General features: G+C 36.0%; 1 pseudogene; it reads left to right on the forward strand.

The window, feature by feature from the left end:
- The first annotated feature begins 867 nt into the window (after positions 1-867).
- The window catches only part of LOC102600458 (beta-amyrin synthase-like), a 12,831-nt pseudogene continuing 7,406 nt past the window's right edge, over positions 868-6,292 (forward strand).

Raw genomic sequence — 6,292 nt, forward strand, 5'->3', positions numbered from 1 at the left:
CTAGAAAAATTGTTAGGATTACATGTCATGTGATTTGTAGCACCTGAATCAATGACCCATTTATTTGAAGAGGTCATAAGACATGTTTTAGTTGACTCAGTAAAAACATTAACTGAAGTGGATTCCTTCAATGATTTCTGATATTGAGAGAATTCAGAAAATTCTTCAGCGAAAACCAAAATCATTTTATCAGATATTGAACTAGAAGCAGTCATTTCCCCAACTCACAATATCAAAATAAATTGATAGAAAATTGTCCAAAGCTGGAATTATCCAAACCAAGTCTCTGTTGGACAGAAATAAAACTCCAATCCAGTGAATCTCTCGAACAAATCAAAGAATCAAGCAAATCTGAATCCAGTCAAACAAACTCAGAGAACTAACAAAAAAACCCAACAAGTCTCAAATTGTAACGAAGGAAGAAGACCCAAATAAGTCACAATTTGATCTGAACAGGGAGTCCACCAAAGATAGTTTCTAACACAGGCAGCCTCCTAAATATTACTTCAGAAACATAGAAACAGAACAACATATAAGAAACTCAAACCTGACCAACAAAGAAACAACAGAATCTGGTATGAAGATTTGTTTATTTTTTTTCAAAATAAATCTTCCCTTTCTTCAAACGTGGCTATATGATCTGAAACCACCACAAAGAAACCAAAAAAATCAAGGCGACCACCTCCAACAGTTAGGCAACTACCGAAAAAGTAGTCAATTTCCCGGTAGAGTTGCTGACCCAATACGGGCAAATCAGAAGCTTGGCCCTGATACCATGTCACTAATAAGGTAGGAAGAATAACTTGAATAACTTGTCTTATTAGTCAACGAATAAATGGTATAAATACACAGGAGACAAAGTTAACTATGGTAACTGTAACAACTTAATTCCAGCAGAAGCACTCTCATATATATTAATCACTGAATACAAGTTATAATGTAGAATACGCACAACAAAGTAATAATACACTAACTAAGGAGAGATAAATCGAGAAAGAAGTAACCAGAAATGGGTGAGTACAAGACCATAGAAAAGAGATGAGAGGATCAAAAAGCCCAAGCTTCACATAATAGTTTTTCATCCCCATTCTTCTAACTCCTAGTCCTTTTTAACAAAGTGTAAATGGGCCTGGATCCCAAATAAAACTGGACCTATTGCTTGCTTTCGGCCCAATAGCTCTTGTCAGCCCAATAACTACTTGTGTGACCTTAATATCGATATTGGGTTGGACTTGGTTCATAACAGTAACTAGATAGCCAAATCCCTATAAATCAGCTATGCTAATATATACACAATCATATACAAATCTGTAGTGATTCTGTAACATTATCATTGCACTTATTGTGGACAGTTAGTTGTGATCATTTAGGTGACCTGATTTTGCAAAAGCTCTTTCTTATCTTTAGTAGTATAAGAAAAACTTGTTAAATTATTGCATACTACATAAATATGCCTTCTAACTTGGCCTTCTTGTTGCTGATAATTTAACGAGTTTCTCTTATACTACTAAAGATATAGTGTCTTCTTGTTGCTGATAAATCTTCCTTCTTGTCATTCAGATTCTTGGAGCTTTTGTAGTGGTTAGGAACCAATCCAATGCCCCCTGAGTTTTGGATTCTTCCATCTTTTCTTCCTATGAATCCAGGTTGATCAATATTTGTTATTGCTTACACATACACATCCTAAAATTCTCAATTCATTTTATTGTAGATATTAGTTTTAAGGATTTGCTATGCAATGTTTTCTGTTTGATGTCGTTCTCTATTGGTGTCCATATATTGATCTACCAAGTATTTTGACTTTTAATCTAAATGCAGCAAAAATGTGGTGTTACTGTTGAATGGTTTACATGCCAATGTCTTATCTGCATGGGAAGAGATTTGTTGGTCCAATCACACCTCTCATTTTGCAATTGAGGGTTGAGTTATATAGTCAACCATACGATGAAATTAACTGGAAAAGAGTACGCCATTTATGTGCAAAGGTATGACTATCAAGGGTCGTTTGATTAGTGAGATTAGGAATAAATCTCAACATAATATTCAATATAATTTATCCCTCTATAAATTTGTCTACGGACCAAATGAGTCCTCGGTGTTCAAGTTAGTATAGATATCATACTATTTTGTACAAATGCTCAAACACAAACTTGTTGCGCTAGGAGGATCTCTATTACCCTCATCCATGGGTTCAAGATTTGATGTGGGACAGTCTCAACATATGTACCGAGCCTCTATTGACTCGTTGGCCTTTCAACAAGCTGAGAAATAAAGCTCTTGCAGTTACCATGAAACATATACATTATGAAGATGAGAATAGCCGATACATCACCATTGGATGTGTTAATAAAGTATGACAACTTATTCATTTTGGACAAATTACAAAATACCTGCATTTTCTTAACGACTTCAATCCTCTGACACTTCTGTAACACATGGATGGTGTAGGTATTGTGTATGCTTGCTTGTTGGGTTGAAGGATCCAAATGGCAGTTATTCAAAAAACATCTTGCTCGGATTCCAGATTATTTATGGGTAGCTGAAGATGGAATGAAAATGCAGGTTGGTATATATGAATTATCTTTTGTAATCAAGGAAATCATACTATTTCACAAACCACAATGAGTTAAGAAATAGCATCTGTTTTACACTTAAAACACGCGTTTGTAAAATAAAAAACTAGCCCCTTTTCCTATTCTGAAATGATGCAAACAATTCTTACTGAAATAGGTAAGTATTTGTCGTTAAATTGCAGAGTTTCGGTAGTCAAGCATGGGATACTAGTTTTGCTAATCAAGCATTATTGGCCTGTGAGATGAATGATGAGATATTAGATACTCTTAAAAAAGGACATGACTTCATAAAAACATCGCAGGTTGGATGTTTAAATCATGAGCATAACAGCTCTTTCAAAATGTGTACCTTATTAATGTAAGTGACTTTGTTGCTAGGTGAAGGACAATCCTTCTGGTGATTTTAAAGGGATGTATCGGCATATCTCAAAAGGATCGTGGACTTTTTCAGATCAAGATCATGGATGGCAAGTATCTGATTCCACTGCCGATGCATTAAAGGTAACTATCTATTCAATAAAATAAGATTCCAACTTCTTGTAATTACTGAAAAGCAGCAAGATGATAATGCTTGTAGATTGCCTGATATCTTCTTAATTTTGTTTCTCTAGTGATGCATTTTCTTCTCTACAATGCCTGCAGAATTAGTTGGTGAGGCAATCGAACCTGCACGACTGTATGACTCAGTGGATGTTATTCTTACCTTCCAGGTAAAAACTGATTAATGTGTCCTAAAATCACTGGTCATTCAATCTGAAGTTGTCTGTTGCTTGTACGAAAATTCCAAGAGAAACCTATATCTTACCTCGAGTAGTCCGATACATGGCTACCTATGTTATAGATTCATATTTTCTGAATTTAGTCACTCATCATTTGGCACATTTCTAACAATATTGAGATCCATTTAAATAAAATTGCAGAGCAAAAAATGGGGGTTTAGCAGCTTGGGAGCCTGTAGGGGGCCTCACAGTATTTGGAGGTAAGTAAAATAATTGTTTTAGTTTGAGATTCACAATATAGGAATTTTATCTATCTGCTTCATTTCAAGGTTGTTAACAGCATATAGTCATCCAGAACCTGAATATGTAACTTTCTTGTTCTGTTATATTCACTGACAGTTGCTCAATCCTACTGAACTTTTTGCGGACATTGTCATTGAGCATGAGTAAGATTCTGTCAAAACCCTATTTATAGACACTATAATACAATCTCTTACCAAGTAGGAGACTATAAACTATTCATATTCTAACAACAGCTTCACACTGATTACATGTCAATCCAGGTAAGTTGAGTGCACTGGTGCATCAATCCAAGCGCTAGTTCTGTTTAAAAAGCTATACCCTGGACACCAGACCACAGAGATTGACAATTTCATTGATAATGTTGTTAAATATCTTAATGATGTACAGAAGCCTGATGGTTCATGGTATATGATATTTTTCTTGCGAGTCCTTGAACTTTCTACTCTATCGATACATATGACACGATTAATCATGTCAACAGGTATGGTTCCTGGGGTGTGTGCTTTACATATGCTTCCTGGTTTGCTCTTGGAGGGCTTGCTGCAGCAGGCAAGAGTTACAGCAACTCTGCAGCTGTTCGTAAAGACGTTGAATTTCTGTTACGAAGACTAAGGCTGATAGTGGTTGGGGAGAAAGCTACCATTCTTGTCCTGACAAGGTAACGTAAAAGCTACGTAAAACAACAATAACTACACCTACATCTTAATTTGTGCATTGTTAAGGTCGTATATATGATATGTTGCTCAGAATGGCACTTGGTGCGTGTCAGATCCTCCAAAAGTTATGCATTTTTGGACGATCCAACATGGTTGCAACAAATTTTTTGGAGAGTCCCAACAACATAGGTCATATGTACTCTGGACATGCATCCTACTCCATTTGGAACCATTTCACTCCAATACTGAATATTTTGAGTCAAGTTTTCTATTGGCATGCATATTTACCGCTAAAGAAGAGTACAAAGATGACTGGAAAATATAACCGTGACTTAGCTTTGTATTTGATCAAACAGGTATATAGAGAGCTTGAAACAGAACACTCAAATCTTGTACAAACTGCATGGGCATTGATGGGATTGATTCAGTCTGGCCAGGTGAATTCCTTGTTACTATTAGTAAAAGCATAATACATAAACAAACACTCAAAATTGGTCTTAGCTGACAAGTAAGCACTACAACTTTGAGAGTGCACATCTAGGCATTTCAATTGTTTCCATTACGTGAGTTGAACATTTCAACTTCACAAAATGATCATCTAGACAAAACAAACCTTCAAAATTTATGTGCCACATCAGTGTTGGGTGTCCACGAGACTAAATGAAGAGAGTTGGAGTGTTTAGTTTCTAGTTGAGACCAAGTTGAGGTGTCTAGATGTGCACTTTCAAAGTTGGAGTGCTTACTGTCAATTTTGCTGAATGACTTCTCTCAAATGAGAGTTCTTCCATTAAATAGAAAGAATTCTGATTTACATGCCTAAAAATCTGCTATATATCCCTAAATGTATGTTATTCCTAATTGTAATATCTCTTGAAAATATGCTACGTTAAATCTATGCTATCTCCTATTATCATTACACAAATATTTAGAGTTATAACATAGATATGTACAGATATTTAGAATCTGTCCAATCATGCTAACACCCCCTCTCAAATTGATGTTGGTGGATCAAAAGGCATCAATTTGCCTACCAGAAACTAATGATAGTGTCGTGCCATAGACTTTGTAAACACATCATCTATTTGAAGATCAATGGATACATGTGGAAGAGTAATGACTCTCTTATCTACAGCTTCTCTAATATAATGACAATCCACTTCAATGTGTTTGGTCCTTTCATGATAAACTGGATTAGTAGCAATCTGAATAGCACTTGTGTTGTCAGCATGGAGAGGAGTGGGATTAGAATGAGGAAATTCAATTTCTGCAAGTAAACCACGAAGCCAAGCAATCTCAGAGCAAGCAGTAGACATTGCTCGATATTCAAATTCGGTGGAAGATTTTGATACACGATCTTGCTTCTTGCTCTTCCAAGATATCAAGGAATCTCTAAGAAACATTCACCAACCCGTGACGAAGCGACGAGTATCAAGACATCCAGCCCAATCAAAATCACTAAATGTATTAAGCTGAATCTCAGAACCACTAGGAAAGAATAATCCACAAGTACATGTTCCCAAGAGATATCGAATGATGCGACGGACAGCCACCAAATGTAGATGGCGTGGAGCCTGCATAAATTGACTCACTTGTTAAACTGCAAAAGAGATATCAGGCCAAGTAATAGTAAGATAATTTAGGCTCCCAACTAATTGCCGATACAAAGTTGGATTAGGAAGAAAATCTTCTTCCGCACTGTAGTACTTTACATTCAACTCCAATAGAGTATTTATAGAGGAAGATTCTTGAAGACCAGCCAAAGCGATCAAGGCCTGAGTATATTTGTGTTGGTTCAAGAACACACCTAAAGAATTATAATGAACTTCTAACCCCAAAAAGTATGTAAGAATACCAAGATCTTTCATATGAAAAGAATCCTTAAGTTGTTGCTGGAGGCTAGTGATTAGTGAAGAATCAGTTCCTGTGATAATAATGTCATCTACATACACCAAAAGAAGAACACAACCAGCAGATGTTTTTTGAAAAAACAAAGACGAATCATAGTTGCTCTGCTCAAAAGAGAATTGAAGCAAAGTAGACC

The sequence above is a fragment of the Solanum tuberosum genome, unplaced genomic scaffold (genome assembly GCF_000226075.1).
Source record: "Solanum tuberosum cultivar DM 1-3 516 R44 unplaced genomic scaffold, SolTub_3.0 scf00511, whole genome shotgun sequence".
Taxonomy (NCBI): Eukaryota; Viridiplantae; Streptophyta; class Magnoliopsida; order Solanales; family Solanaceae; genus Solanum; species Solanum tuberosum.